Genomic DNA, 17100 nt, shown 5'->3' on the forward strand with positions numbered 1-17100 from the left:
AGTCCTCAGTTCTTGAAGGGATGGGAGTGATAGGAGTTTACTGAAAATAAATGCAAACTCCCCCAACAGAGGGCCGGAGGCAGACTCAAAGGCCAGCACTGGCTTAGCAGAGAATGTCCTCGGAGCAGAATGGGGCAGCAGGAAGAGCTGGACACTACGACAGACACCACCGGGTCTCACGTTGGCCGTGGACCACGAGAATGAGCCCCGTTCTTACCGTGTTCCTTTTTAATTGTCCACATTCATTTTTTGTCTCTGGTGACTTGCAGTAATTAGAAAAGAAAAGGGAATACTGGTTGTGAGAGAGAAAGGAGATAAATCTATTGCTAGAAAAACTGTTTGCAACCAAGCTTTCCATGACTTAAAGTCATCACGACCAGGACCTCACAGAACTGAGGAGGAGGGAGCCAAAACAGGGTGCTGTGCTGGAGTCATACGGGGAAGATGTAAGTTACCTTTGAGTGGCATGACCCTGCACTGCTCTTAAATGCACTCCACATCCTGCGTCTGGCTCGTCACAAGCTACATGACATCGAACGGGAGGATATACGCTCTGCGAGGTCAAATGGTTGTATGTGTTCTGTTTACAAAGGAATCCCAAGTGGCTAGACTACTACCTGTTGCACACGTGTGCACACACACACACACACACCAATCTGTTCAATGAACAATTGGCCAAGTTACCTCTGTGCTTCAGTCTCCACATCTATATAATGGAGTTATGCAGAGAAGTCAAAGGGTCAGTACTGAAAAGCTCTTAGGATGTGCCCAAAAATATGTACAGCAATGGTAAGCTGTCCTCATCAGTGCAGTGCATGGGTCGGGGAAAGTTGGAGGAATCTGTGGAACTCTCTCCATAAGTGGTGTTCTGAGTTCAGGGGATAATAATTTTGCTATTTAATCATAAGTACTCAAACCACAATCATGTCCAGAGAAATAATTTCACTGGAAAGCAGAAGCTAGAATAAGAAATTCTTAGATTTCCAGCCTTCAGAGGCATGAGAATTTACTTGGAAGAACTAGATGAGTCCAAATCATGAGGCCAGGGTAAGGATGAAGCCTCAACGTTCAAGCTAAAGGGACGGTGGCTTTCTTTGAGGCCAAGCCTGTGGCCCTATAGAACCTGAGTGATTTAAAATATCATCTTGACTTCATATTCTTGGCAATCTTCTTTTCAAATGAAAAAATTTCAATATATGCAGAAACACCCCCATATGAGCTCAGGACACTCATTAACTGTGAGTGGAGACACTTAAAGTAACTGGCATGATTCTCACGTCTGGTCCACGGTCTAGTCGGGCAAAGTCAAACACTTAGCCTCCACTTTTGCATGGTGCATCATCCTGCATGCACCTCTCAACACATGTCCGTTAGACACAAAGGGTCCCAAATGTGGACCTTTCTGAAGTGATAACAGCAGAGCTATTAAAACAGTGACAGAGCCTAGAAATACCTGCCACTCCATCCCCTCCTGCCATTCCCCCCTCCCACCCCATTTTCTACCATCTTGAATAACTAAGCTCCTTTTATTTGCTGGTAGATTAAAACCGATGTAGCTCGCTTTATTTTCCTTGCTCATCAAACAAAGAGTAAATATGCTAGTTAAAAAGTAGCGACTAGAAAAAAGATAAATTATTAGAGATGCTAACTGTATTTTATAACTCTCCTTTTCCAAAATAATGCTCACAAAGATCAGAATCTAAATATAAAACTACATGCAAGAAAAAACATCCAGACGCACGGCATCCAGTGTACTTTAAGGTTAGAGAATGTGAAAAGTGGAATGGATATGGGAATGCACGGTATTTCAATGGTCTCTTATCTATGTTCACTCACTCATTTGTTCATTTGGTGTTTATTGAATACTTACTAAGAGCCGAGCAGATACCAAGCTCTTGGTTCATAAAAGGAAGCACAACTCAAACTTGACCTCAACTATGCACTACCTAGAGCAAGAGTCTGCAAACTTCTGTAAAGGGTAGAGAACAAATACTTTTGGCTTTGCAGACTATATGGTCTCTGTCACAGCTACTCAACTCTGCCATGGTAATGCAAAAATCACCATGGATAATATATAAACACACGAGCATGATAGATATTGAAAGGAGGGAACTGGAAACTGGATGGAGAGATTTTCTCCAAGAAATGACGGGAGGCAGACGCTGTATCAGAGCAGCAGGCGTATCGGGATGTATTTATGGAAATAGAAATCCGAAAGTCTGCAGCAGAGGGAGGAAGGGTCCAGACCTAGGGCATTCGTTGTCGGCTCCCCTATCTGCTCCATATCAAAAGCGAGACAAGAAGGAAATGCTACCTGGAGCACAAGTTAGAATACTCTCTCTCTCTCTCTACCGATCTGTGACACCCTGTAAGTAAAAGCAGTGTTCTCAGCAGCCTTAAAACAAGCCCCCTAGTGGCACCAACCCCATTAAACTGATGCCTGTAAACTCTTTAGAAGCTGCCACCAGGCGTTTGATAAGAAACCGAAAGGAGAATCAGAAAAGAAGATGGATCCTATGAAAGTCTCCATTTCATTACAAGACAGGGGATCACGGAAACTCAGCACGTCCTCTAGCTCTTGCAGCCGACTGGAGGCCAGCTGCTGGAATTTTGCACGTAAATGGTCAGCCTGGGTTTGCAAAGCCAGGATGATCACAGGGGATGGGTATTTTTTATTCCTATTTTACAGAATGTCCAGAGTCTTATGGCTACTAAGGGGCAGAATTACCCTCCCACCTAAGGCACTTGGATCCACATTCCATCGTGCCTTCAGGCGTCACATTGGGTCTCGCTCAACAAAGAGTGGCAACTAGTTGTTTAAAAAGCACAACTGGGAACTACAAGTCACCCAAGGCAATACACTGAGACTGTCATTGTTAGTATTTTGTGCTCATAATAGGGCTTCGAAAGAATACCACACCTGGTAGCCTAAGAAGCCACCATGATACATAAGACATTTATCCATCATTCTTCACGTCAGCCCAGAGAAGTGGAGGGATCCCCCAGGGAGGCTTCACCTAGATGTTCACCCCTGCCGGCCAGAAGGAAATGGCAAGCCGAAAGCTTTCTCTTCGCTTTCTTCTCCTCCTTTTCCCCCAAGGGCACGTCGGTCCCTCCCTCAGACCCAGTGGAGCCTGAGAGTTTCACGTGAGCTGTGGGAGGAAGGAGTGTCATTAAGAAAATGGGAAACAGAGTAAAAGTGGACTCGGACCAAAAGGCAACTCCAAATGTAGCATGTTCCAAAATAGGAACAATTGGGAAGTCAGAATAAGGTGGACGAACCCAGAGTTCATAGAAAATATCTAAACTTAGGAGAAGTTCAAGGCTATCAAGAATCTTCCATCACTGCTCACTTATGACTTACCCAGAGACACGGATGGAACCGAGAATCTAAGATGATTGTCGCTCCAGCCAAACCTTTCTTTCCGCCAGACTTCGCCACGTCCCGGAGCCATGGGAGTGTGAACTAATCCACATGGAATTACCGACGGTAATAGTTTCCAGAGCGATTACATGACTGTTGGACTCTCAGCACAGGTTTTGTTTTTAAAAGAAAACTATATTATTTGTTTCTAATATTTGCTTTTTTTTCTAATGCTTGTCTGGAGTTTTCTCCATGGAAGGTAGCATAGCAATGTTATTTTTTCCTAAATAAAGAGCAAAGGGCCATTTAGCAATTTATTGTGCAAAAATGTAGCTGCATTAATAAATGTGTAAGTGCTGCTGAAGTCCCTGCATTTCATCATGAAAAATAGAATGTATTAGTTTGTTTATAATAGTTTGTACACTAATACAGTTTGGATAGAATAGTTTTTTTCAATTATCTATTACACTTGTTAGTAGCTATTTTTTTTAATATTAAAATAACATGTTCTCTGTGCAGGACATTTAGAAACTACTAAGAAATTAATTTATTTTTCCCTTTCTGTCTGTTTCTCTCTAGATGGCTAGACAGACATATATAGATATATAGTTTATATACTGTTGTTACTTAAAATGTCATGGGCTTCATTTCTGTTTTCATGACTAAACCAAAATGCATTGCACACACTCACATAAATGAGCAATTTGAACATACATTGCCGTCTGCATCTTTTACGATTTCTTTTTTGTAGGAGCCCAGATGTAGATTACTGAGTTACAGTTATATTACACTTAAGGATACTGGTACCTATTGTTAAAGCACGCCAGTTTACGGTCTCAAATCATATCTGAAATGAGCGTTTTCACAGCAGCCTGGCCGGCATCATTATCTATTCTTCGTTTTCAAAGGAGGTGACTATTTTAATTTGCATTTCTGTACCAGAACACTCCCCTACACTTACTCACAATTTGCATCTAGGATAACTGTTCAGATTTCAGAGTCAGGATGGATTAGGCATGACGTGGACTGAGCACAGGGGCTTCTCAGGGTACTTACCATTCCTCAGATCTGATCATTTATTTGGTGAGTCCTTGCCGAGACCTAGGCTGCACTCTCTCCATAGATCCCAAGAGACAGAAAGACATCTTGAGGGAAAGGCATCATTTCGGCCACATGAGACAAACAGCTTCCTCTGTTCTGTGGCTTCAAACAGCATCCGTTCTGATGTGCAGTTCTGGGAGGCTACGTGGTAGGGTCTGCACATTATTTCCTCACTCATTCCTTTATTTTCAGTCTCAGATTCCGTCCCCATATGCAGGAGGAGCTTGGCATGTGCTTGTTTATTGTCTGAATGACCGTGACTGTCTCCTCACTTGATAAATGTAGAGTCTAGTTAGTGGAAATAGACATAAACCAATACTGCCCTGTACAACACGCTGTAAAAGATTTAGTGCATATCAGAGAAGGCTGTGTGGCTCACGCATTGAGGCTTATGTATAACAGATAATGTAATAGTCAAGCTAGTCCTTAAAGAATGAGGACTGGCTATGCAGATGAGGTGGGCGGAGCTTCCAGGCAGAAGGCAGGACCTGTGCGAGGATCACCGTGTATCTCAGGGGTCTTGTGGGTTGTAAAGAATGTAAAGTATAGAGTCAGAGTAGATAAAAAGTGAGACTGGAGAGAAGCAGGTGGAGGGACAGTGAGGAGCCTTGTTCCTCATGTGCGGAATCCGGATTTCTCCCAAAGGTGACTGGAAGGAAGCACTTGGACCTAATGCTGGCGTCAGCCTATGGAATCTGTAAGAGGGAAAAACAGCTGGACTGTGGGGGTTAGACAGGCCAGAGTTACAGGTGGGGGTGGATCCAGTGATCAACAGACAAAGGAATGAAATAATGGAAAACAAAAGAAGCTGGTAGTGGATGAGTGGATCGGTAGAATGGTTTAGGGGGGAGGTAGACAGATAAAGAGGGCCGTTGTAGACACTGCAGTTACCTGCAGAGTTACAGGGAAAGAACCCCTAACTCACCAGTGTCAAGTTTGAAGCAAGGTCAGTCTGTTCAAGACAATATGACCGATGATGGCTAATAATGAGGAATTTCTAAGTTAATTACATATTTGTGGTACTTAGAGGTGGATAGTGAGATTTCAGTGATTTTTAATATCTCATATTTTATATTATCAATCATATAAATATTTTACATGTATTTTTATCCTGCAATGATATATATTACTAAAAATATCAATTTTGTGTAACTAATTGGAAATATCATAATGGCTACCATGTGTAATATCTACCTATAGCTTTTACACAATATCCAGGGTTTTACATGTGTCTAATCCTCACAACGTTCCTATGAGGCACTTCCTGTCCTTCGAGCAATGGAGGAACTAGTCCAAGTGTGCAGACTGGTGTGGTAGATTACAGGAATAACCCAATTCTCCGCCCCTCCCCGTACCCACACCCTCTGCAATGTGACTTCTAAGCTCCCGCCACTAAGAAGTGGATCTGTTTCTCCACCCCTTGAATCTCAGCTAGTCCCGTGACTCTCTCTGGCCATGAGGATGTGGAAGATGTGACATGGTGGCAGTCCAGGGTTTGGTCTTTGAGATGCATTGGATGCAGCTACGTCCTCTTAGGTCACCCTCCTTCTACCACATCGGCAAGGCCAGACTAGAACGCTGGGCAACGAGAGACAGTGTCACATCTATCTCCCCAGGCAATAGCTAAACCTCAGGCATGGATGGGAGTGAGGCCACCCTACGCCAGCCTGACTTTGGCTGACCTGAAAGCTGACAGTAGACGCCCGAGTAAATCCAGCCAAGATCAGGTAACCTAGTCAAAATCTGCAGAATTGCCCAGCTGCCCCACATATAATGGTGGTTGTTTTCAGACAGGTAGGTTAAAGGAGTTTGGTACACATCAGTGTCTAACCGATACAATAGAAAGTGGAAGAGTCCAGATTCGAACCCAGCTCTGGGCTCCCCCATGTGTCTCCAGAGCTTCCTGTCTCTGTTGTGCGGTTAGTGATCTCACTTTACTCCACATTTTCCTTCCCTGGCTTCCTTCCCCAAGTCATTTTGATGGGAAATCCCTCATTCTATCTCCACTCAAGATCTAGTTTGGGTCTCTGTACTTAAATTTGAAAACTCCTCCAGGACTGCCTAGTGTTGTTGTATTTTTTTTTTTTTTGGCCTTGAATAATTTGTCAACATAATTTAAGTTGCTGGAATGGAGAGTCTACACCTGGATTCACTAATAAAATTAGAATGAGCTTACAAGTTTATTTCCTTGCATGCTACTTTCACGTATGTTATCTGGTTTTATATTTATATTACTACAAGGATAAAAAAGTATCGTTATACCAATTTTATAGGCAAAACAAACAAAACAAACAAAAATTAAGACCGAGATACATATAGAGTACTTGTCTGGGATCAAGCAATGAATCAGACACCCTGCAGGCGAGCTCAGCCTGACCTCACCACCAGACCATGAAATCTAGATTCTGACCCAGAATTATTTAATCCAGCTGTGAGACTTAGGAAGCCATTTCACATGCTGGCTTTCTAGTTAAAAATAACAATTCATTTCCTATTGCATTTCAAACGCTGGCTGGTTTAACCAAGATTCTTCGCTGTCCCCTCAAAGTGTAAGGAAACTATCAGCTTCCAGAGAGTGTAACTGTCACAAAGGGAGGCCCCTGACTGTGTCCCTTGCCACTGGGTCCCCAGGACACACGAGAGGAGCACCGAAAGAGCAAGGGCAGGTAGTAAGAGGCTAGGTACCAAGTTCTTAAAAGTAACTCATTTAATCCTCTCCCAACCTATTTCTTGCAAAGTACCCCACTTTACAGAAGATGCGTTAAGATTCAGGGTCTTACATAGATTTCCTAAAGAAACTCAGAAAATGAGCGGCAGAGTCCAATTTTGAATCCAGGGTTGCTGAGGTCAAAATACGAGGCTTTTTTTCAAATTGCCCTTCCTATTTACCAAAATAACAGGCGTGCTTACCTGCCATAAGGTAGATTTCTAAATAACTGGCCCCAGGCAGCCTTTTCTACCAGGGATTAAAAATGGGGGAACGGGCTTCAGCTAAAGCAGAGTAAACGCATTAGACACAAATATAAAAGTTACTTTCAGATCGTTCAATTTTTGAGCCATCCGAGCATATCACAAATCAAAATAGAATTCTCTGATGTATGGTTCGATTCTGCAGGGAAACAATTCTGTGGGTACCACTTGCGGCCTGTGTGACCGCATCCAGGAATCCATGGTTCCTTCACTTAGTGCCAGAGCGTGGCCGTAAGGGCCAGATCATTCCCATTTCCCTCCTGATTCGCTCTTCATCCAGGCCTTCCCTAACATAGCGTGAACACAAAGGTCGATTTCCTGCAGTCAGTTTGAAAAAGGCCAACTCTCAATTAACTTTGTGAAAGGGGTCAGAGGTGATGTGGAGAAATAAAGTCCACGAGTAATGCAAAACACCCATTTCAGCTCTGAGCACTAAAAACCACTGCTTCCCAAACGCCGACCAGGGCTACTAACCAGCAGTAATGCAGATAAATCTGCCTTCCGTCACTCATGTCCCTTCGTTTCTGATACTCGCCTCAGGTGGACAGATCAATAGAGGAGAAAGTTGCAAGGTTAGCAACTGGCGAGAGGAGGAAAACAGCAGAGAAAGGGATGCTGGCATGATCTGCGAGCTAAAGGTTATTAAAGTCATTATTATTTAGAACTTATTAGATTCTTTCCTCCGATCTCAAGTGAACATGCACGTCTCCCACTCATCTCTAATTCCCCTCCCACCCTTGCCGACGAACCAGCATTTCGGGCACCAAGCAGAGGACTCTGAGAACTTTTGAAAGGCCACCCCACCCGCTCCCCCCGCCCCAAACCACCACCACACAGGGGAGTAGTTCCCTAAGTCCAAACCAGACAGGGCCCTTCCGTGGAAAGGCTCACTGTGCTCTTCCAAAATTAGACCCTAAATGCTTGCTGAGCTTCTAACTTTTGACGTGGGCAAAACTTAGGGACTTTTCAGTGTGCCATGCACTCTGGGCAGTGGTCCATTCACCCTTCTTGAGTAAGGGACATGAAGTGCGGAGAACGGGGAGTTGGTAAAAGGCACCATTCCACCTTTGATACAAATCCCTGTAATCGAAACCACATTGGGCCAGCTCGGTCTTACCTCCAGACTCCCTCTGAGATGCTGTAAACATTGGCAGACAACGCATATGATTAAGGTGGACTACGTTCTCTTAAATGTCTGCTTCCATCTGCTAGCTGTTTCAGTGAATATTAGATTGCTTGTGGTCAGTGTGGAGAACAGGAGGGACTCTCAGATCTCCCCTGAGAAGCGGTTCAGGAGCTCGGCACGGTGACAGTGCCGGAGCCTGCCGCCTCGGGAAGCACGTGAAGCTGGAGGTCAGAGCATGCTTTCCAGCCTCCATCGTCCAGGAGCAGGCTAGGAGCGACGAGGCGACGTGGTCAAGCTCCCCTCGACCGCTGTGAAGAAACACTGAGAGACTGTGAGCATTGTTGTCTTTCAATACCAAGGGGGGAAGTGGGCGAAAGAAAGTAAGAGTGTTCTGGCACCAGAGTAATTTCTCCATTACCTCAATTAGTTCCAATGATGTGGAAAAGTTCTGTCTGGAGAAATCAAACTAAACGTAAAATCACTGACGCGCTGGTGGTGGCGGCGGTAGGTGTTGATACAGGCATTAGTCAGCAATACTGATTGCAGTGAAGTCACTCGATAGCCCCGTCCCGGGAACCTGGGCGGGGACAGAAACTCATTAGGTCACCCCCTCTGGTGAAGCATGTGGTGGTTTTCAGTGTGGCACCAACACAGCCTGGCACCCAGCGAAAGATTTAGCTGTCTGCCCTTGGAAGGCACAATTTACTAAGGTGTCTGGTAAAGAAATCTGGATAAGTACCATTATTATTTTCTACAGAAACATAAACAAGTTCTCTTTCTTAAGAGCCACATTTGCCATTAGTTACGAGATGTGGGATTTTCTTTAGGGAATTAAGTCGTTCTTTGTGGCCACAGAGTACAGGATTGAGACGACGAAAAGGAAGAGAGGATAGGAGAGGTTTGGGCTTTGCACAGGGAAGAATTTGTGGTGCTCGAAGCAGGCTAGAACACTCTCTTCTGAGGTGGATATTAAGCTCTCCATTGGGTGTTCAATGAAGGCTGGTTAACACCCGCCAGGGATAGTACAGGGGTGATTCTTGTACTAGAACGGGCCACTGAATCATCTAAAATCTCTTTCCCAAGTTTCGATCCAACTAGTAGGAGTTGAGAGAAGAAAATACATACATTTCTTTTTCTGCCATGTTGGTAACCACATATCCCCTACCCCTCTTCTCTATAGAATCTAAGAAAAAAAAATTAGACTCTTAAAAGATGTTTTCTCATTTATAGAACTGTATTTACATAATACGTACTCCTTCGTGTTTAGAAGAATTGATGAAAATTGAGACGTTCAGTAATGGATTGAACTACCTCCTCCATAGTATGTCCCAGTTTAACCACAACCCTTTCAAGCACCTATTTTGATAAAAGATTGATGAGCACAGCATGCAGATGGATGGATGGATGGATGGATGGATGGATGGATGGATGGATGGATGGCTGGATGGCTGGCTGGCTGGCTGGCTGGCTAGATAGAAGGCACCATCCGCTTCGCATATGGTCAATGACTTATATCCCTCAAAAAAACCACACTTGTATGTTATATCCAGGTTGTATAACTAAGGAAACTGAATTGCAGAGGAGTTTAGTAACTTCCCCAAAATCCCATAGCGGCAGAAGCAGGATTAAGATCGAGAAGGAATAGACTTCCGGCTTTGATCATTCCCTCACACTGCCCCCCGCAAGCCCAAGTCAGGGCCATGGCTCACCCTGCTTCACATGTTAAGTCCAAATGTCAAGGAGGAGTGGAGACTCCTATTTCTTCATACAACATTATGTAGAGATGGTAAGTAATAAATGGCTGGTTGATAGGAGTTTACAATGTCTCCTCAAAACAATTTTCCTTCTTTAATACGATGTAGTACATACCAGTCTAATGTACTGCCAAAGTTGGAATTTTTCACCCCTATAGGAAGTCTAAAAGGTCGACTTCAGCCCACCCCTCAAAAAAAGCTCAAAGAAGCAGATAACAATGGCATGAGCCCCCCCAAGACACATTGTTAAGGGTGAGCAACCTCTTCTCCCTTGAATTCTGATGTTTTATAAGATAGGTAAGAGTGATGAAAATATTACTCTTTTATTTGGGGATTTCAGGAACATGGAGATGTTTTTGAAAATGTCACTTGAATTTTCCAATCCCTAAAAAGAGATTGGCTTCTACAGACTGACATAAACCAGGACCCCATGCAGAAATCCACATTAGAAAGAGTCCCTCATCCATGGTTTTTCCTCCAATTCCCAACTGTGTGTGTACGTGTGTGTGCATGTGTGTGTGTGTGTGTGTCTCTAACTAGTCTTTATAAGGCTGTCTTTCAATTTATAGGTGGCAAGTCTTTATGAGATTGAACCACAATTGAGTGATCATTCCATGGTATGTCACTGCATAGAAAATCCATATAGCCCATCAAGAAAGGGCTGTTTCAGTTAGTGTTTGGACTAAATACTTGATTGTCTACATCAGTGTTGGAACAGGGAGAACAAAAATTAACAAGAGCCACAGATAAACTGGAAACGTCACACCAGGCTTTGATTTCCGTATTTTACCATACTTGTTCTTTCCCTATAGTCATTTTGAGGGCATCACAATGATTTTCATTATAGATGCTAAAATATCGTATGCTCTTCTTACACTGGTCTCATCACCCCCAGAAGTATTAAGCAAGGACCACACCAGCCACTATGAAGTAGAGCTCAATGAGGAAGATGCCGGGCTTGCTCCTAAAAGAAGAATTCGTATTCAAACCCCGATTCTAGCTGTGTGTGATCTTGGGCAAGTCATTTAACCTCTCTGAGTGTCTCAAATGAGAGCAACATTAGTGCATATCTCACTAGCTTGGTGAGCGAAATAAATGTGATCCTTATTAAAATGCACCCAGCACAGCGTCTGGCACAGAGCGAAGGCTTGTAAACGTGAGCTATCGGTATGATTGTGTCTTCTTCCACAAAGAGTTTTGCTCTGAGCACTCAGTAGAAGCTCAATATAAAAGTGATAATTTGTAAAATGAGGGAGAAACAATAATCACAAATTGGGCTGCACTGCAGAGTAATTCTGGGAATTTAAAATTTTTATTTTTTAAAAAAGCATCTCCCTTGTTGCCCAATTTTTCCCCCTGCCTTTCTTGTTGCCTTATTTTATACTTTGCCCAAGGCATCATTTAGTGTTCCAAAATATTAGACTCTTATAGGTATTCAGAAGCCCCAGGAGAAATAGAATACATTTACAGACCCATAAACATCTAAATTAGTGCTATAAATGGGAAATATAGTCTATAGTTGGAGAGTGCCCAATACATAATATGTTGTGGCATAGAGGAGACTTCCTTTTTGGTGGCTGGAAAATCTATTTGCTCTAAGTATTCAATTTTAAAATGGATAATAAAAGTAAATAATAGGCATGCTTCTGCTTAAATTGCACCTTTCATGGGAGATCTCAAAGAGTTTTTCAACTGTTAATTTATGACCCCTGGGGAAAGGTAGGTGGCAAGTAATATCCTTCTTTCTTAAATGGAGAAACAGACTTAAAGAGGCCTGGGTGACTTGTCCAAGGACACAAGGGAAGTCCCAGCTTCAAGCAAACTATCGCAAGAAAAGAAAACGTTGAGCTATCCTCTTTAAATTATTAAATTATTAGAACTAGTATTAAAGTATTAAAACCTGCGTTATTTGCCTATAAAGTCTAAGATGAGCACCAGTGTGGGTTGCGTGGCTGTCATACGCCTGACACTAATTTCATTAGTATACCGGTTTTCTGTTCCTACAAAACATGCTACCATTTTGCTTCGTGGCTTTTAGTGGCTAATGTCTAGTCTCGCTCGCACACCTGCAGGTGGGCTAGGAATCGACTTCCTGTCTAATATCGAGGCTAACTAAATTCAGCTGGGGCAGTACAGAATGCCAGTCGAGTCTGAATCTTTTTCCTGTTTCCCTCACCCTACGTGGAGCAGGGCTCCAGCCAGGGCACGATCACCTCATGGCAATGGCAGAGAAGCCACGCGAGTGAATCCTGTCATTCTCCTCATCCTGTTGGCCAAAGCAAGTCCACAACTGAGCTTAAATGGAAGGGCAGAAAAGTACACTCTCCCCACCGCCCAGCTGAAAAGTCACGTGGCCATGCCCAAAATCAATGTCCTCAGAAGTTTACTACCCCCACGGCAGTGAGAAAGGGGGTGAATACTCTTAGACAGTTTTCTAATTTACCACAATCTGCACTTGATTGTTATTATTATTTCAGACATTTTTTTTAATGCGCTAATCTTTGAAACTGTGTCTGTTTCATGTGCTTCTGTAATTTCTGCTGGATCACTGACTTGCTCGTAGCTTAGAAGAGTGAAATTTAAATAATACAACAAATACCTCTTGTCACTTATTAGGATCTCCTCGATACCAAATTAATAATACTAATCAGAGATTTAAGAGGCTATTCTCTAATAAAGAAATAATGCCAATTAATTTAGATAAAATTATATCTAGTGAATCAATGTAAATAATTTGAGCTCATGAATCTATTCACAGACACTCTTTAGTCCCTAAGATTTCCAAGGAACCAGGAATAAAAGACTCAGTGGGATATCTTTAGCATAGTGATGCTCACTGAGGTGAGATCCTGTTAACCAATGGTTCTACCTCCACCAAACCTCAGAAAACTCAAAAACTCCAGGATGCCACATGAGGATTCTTTCTGGTTGGTAGCATCCTGGTATTAATATACATGCCCCTTAAATTCATTCCATGCTACATCTGCATCTCTCCTCCAATACTCAGTTTGCTTCTCAACCTAAACCAAAATTTCTAGCTTTCTTCTCATATTAAGTGAAGATGAGACATTCCTCTCTGTCTCTTTCTCCTCGTACTATGTGGAATCAAAGAAAAATAAAGGATTGAAGCTCCAGTCTAATCTGAAGTTTCTAGACAACAGTGAGACTTAAGAAATGTTGTCATTTTAGACAGCAGTGATGTAGAGGAGAAATCACTACATGGCAAGGCCCCATGAGATCGCCACTGGGCTGTGGAGGGCTGAAAGGAAAACTCGGTGTCCCTTTGACATTATTTTGAGGTCCAACTTTCTCTCCAAGGTAGCCAAGTCCTCTACATCACTGCCAACCCTCACCTCCAGGCCCTATCGAAATCACTTTTCTCTCTGGCTGAATCTCTGGGTTCCTGCAGGGATAAGAGTGGCTTCCACTGGCTCGGGACTGTATCTCCAGGTTAGGTATGTCACAATTTTCCATGCCTTTAACAAGACTCAATTAAAAATTAATCGGTCCCGCATGGCAATTTGAGAGGTAATTGTTTCTTTTCCCAACTGCATGGCCATAGGCTAAAAGCACACCCAGAACCCAAATTAATCATCTAATGGGGATTTTTCCATACTCCTGCCGTTCCGCCTTCCAGGGGCCCCAGCAGCGTGCTGCCTGACCTCAATTATCTGGCGTCCCGAGTGTCCACTCTGTGGCTTTCTGCCCTGCTTTCCCTTCCAATTCCCTGTAGTCAAATGGAAAAAAGCCACATAGGCTGTTTACCTGGACTCTCTCCAATGACCAACAGCCATATATTGTGAAGATAAAGCAGCATTCATGAGGAAATACTGGGACAATGGGGCAGGTTAATATATTCAACATGGTTTATAATAGCCAAAGTCGGTTTCAACCTAATAGCAGCCCTGATTGGTTAAATCAATATGGCCTGTTCATACAACATGTAGCAATGCAGCTGAAAAAGAAACGTGGAAATGTTATGTGCACAGCTATGAAATATTCTCGAGGTCATACCAGACACATTCTCATCTGACGCACACAGTGTGTTCTCTCTCTCTCTCTCTCTCTCTCTCTCTCGCTCTCGCTCTCGCTCTCGCTCTCGCTCTCGCTCTCGCTCTCTCTCTCTCTTTCTCTTTTTTTTTAACAAATGAATATAGTGGTCATGTAAAGAAATTAGGTTAATACCAGAGGTATTTGTGCTGACTCATGGCAACTCACACACACACATACACACTGCCTCTATATTTTTAATATAAAAAATACATTTATTTATTCTTCTCAATTTTAAGATTAACAGCAATCATGTTGTTCCATAATGAAAAGAGGTAAAGGCCTATATTTTATTATTTCATTTTTTAAACCTTGATATAAGTCTTGTACTTTCTTAAAGTAATCTTATAGAGGAATCAGCATCTAATTTTTTTTAAGTTCCTACATGGGAAAATTATTTAAAATTCACTCCGTCTTTCATATAAGTTTATCCATTATATACTAAAGACCACAAATTTTTTTAAAAGGATTTGGAGCTATATCTTTTTAAGTGGAGATGACTTCTTATTAATTGATATTCAGAAAAACCAGCCAATATCTGAGTATCTCTTAAGATAGAGCTTAAATTCTATTTCTTCCATGAAATTGACCATAAACAACATTCATCTTCATCACACATTGTTCTCTCTGAGTACAGTCAAATTATAAATTTATATCGTCTTGCAAACTTTTGCCAAGCATGAAAACTTTGGATCACCAAAGACACAAAAAATTAATTAAATTGACCTGATCATACCCTCCAATTTCAAACCAATCATTGGGTATATTTAAATAATGCCAGCAATATAAGTGTTCTGTAAACTATGAAATAATTTACAAATATTATAAATATTGTTAATAATTCTAACTAAATGTCTCTATTTGGAATTAATTTAATAGTATCAAAGGAGTCATTGTATAGTCACTAGGATTTTGTCTGAAAAGATAGCCACCCTCATCAAAACAGTAAACATAGCTTTAATGAAACCTGTTTCTTACGGCTTATTGTATAAAGTTAATGAAGGCTGTCCTTTTAACTTCTCTGGGATTACTTTGTAGGTGTATAAAGCACAGTGCCAATACCCTTTCGGAAATCTTTGTTCATTAAAGGAGTGACCGAATAAGGAAGCATGCAAGTTTTATCTGTTCTTTTATCTGTCGAATCTTTACATTAGAACTATCACTCCAAGACCTTATTTCTATTGCTAAGATATGTCTGGCTCTAGAAAAAGTGCTTAAAGGCATGCCTCTTCATCCCACTAGTCACACTTTTCAAATAGGTAATCTTGCTTTTATCTCAACCTGCCTTATCTCAACCTTTAATAAGACAAGTAGCTATACCTACACTGACAAACAGCAGTAATATTGCACTTAGTCTAATCATGATAGTTAAACAATGCTTAGACATTTCAACCATATCTGTTTTGCATGTATATGGAAGGTGAGGACAAATCCAATTTTCAATTTATCTCATTTATTGTGTTCTATAGAATTTAGGGCTCACACAGTTAGTTCACAGGTCCTATCAGCATACTAAAAATCATTCCCACAGTTGCTAGTAGCATATTATAGATGACATTGTAATGATTCTCCCAACTACCTGTCAGTCATCACAGTCCCAGGGCTTTATTAGCTCTCTCCAGGCAGATCATCTCCTTGGAGAGAAGAATGCGGCAAGCAGAAGCTCCAACCAATTCTGTCCATGTAATGAAATGCCAGAGGACTCCCAAGGACCTCTGACCTTTTCTCCATGGTTGAAGCTGCCTTAGGGGTTCTTTCCCATGGAGAAAGAACCGATACCCTACTCTCCCCTCTCCCCTTCCTCCCTCCCTGGCCAGCCTCACCTGTGATCGCCCAGGGCAGGAAGACACGAAAGCCCTCCCTGGCCTGATAACAGGGTGGCCTGACTGTAATGACAGGCTTTCGCTCCCCAGCTCTCCAAAATGACAGTCACAATGGAGACTGAAACTCCTCAGTCAGATGGAATCAATTACCGGGCAAAATTGGGAGCTTAATTTTCCTCAGAATGAGATAGGTCTTTTGGCTTTGCCATCTCTTTCCCTCCAGCTGGTGGCTTAGTTGGTTGCTTTGTTCTCTGGCCATGTGAACAAAGCTCTGTTCGGAAGGATTTCCAAAAGAGTTGATTTGAAAAGGAAACTCCATCAGCCCCTAAACTCAATACGTGCCGAAGAGACGGACCATTATTAACCACGCAGCATGGCTGGCTAATCACTAGAATTTACATGTGATGGGCACAGGGTTAATCCAATGAGAAGAAATGGAATCTGCCCATACAGGACCATCCCCTTCCTGCAGTTCACCTGACTCTACCTTTGCCTGACCCAGCATTGACAGAGTCTTCCCTTTTGGAAACTACCGTGGAAATAAACCAGTCCCCTCATGAGAATTGTTTTCTAAATATGACATAGTATGTCTTTTAAAAAATAAATAAAGAAAACAAATGACCATTATTCATTTCTCCAAATGGAATTGCCTCCTTCAAATGGCTTAGTAGAAGTGTTAAAATAGCTTCCATTTAATAGGTGATAATAATAACAATAATAATGATAATAACAGTGACTAAAATTTGTTCAAACTTAACTGTGTTTGGGGAACTGCTAAACGTTATTTATTAACTCAATTCCCTCAAAACTGCCCTAAACGGAGGCATTAAGAAGTTGGATAACCTATCCATGTTTACCTGTTAGTAACAGAGCCAGAACATGAACCCAAGAGATCCGAATCCAGAGGCTACA

This window comes from Rousettus aegyptiacus, unplaced genomic scaffold (genome assembly GCF_014176215.1).
Source record: "Rousettus aegyptiacus isolate mRouAeg1 unplaced genomic scaffold, mRouAeg1.p scaffold_m13_p_6, whole genome shotgun sequence".
NCBI classification, from domain to species: domain Eukaryota; kingdom Metazoa; phylum Chordata; class Mammalia; order Chiroptera; family Pteropodidae; genus Rousettus; species Rousettus aegyptiacus.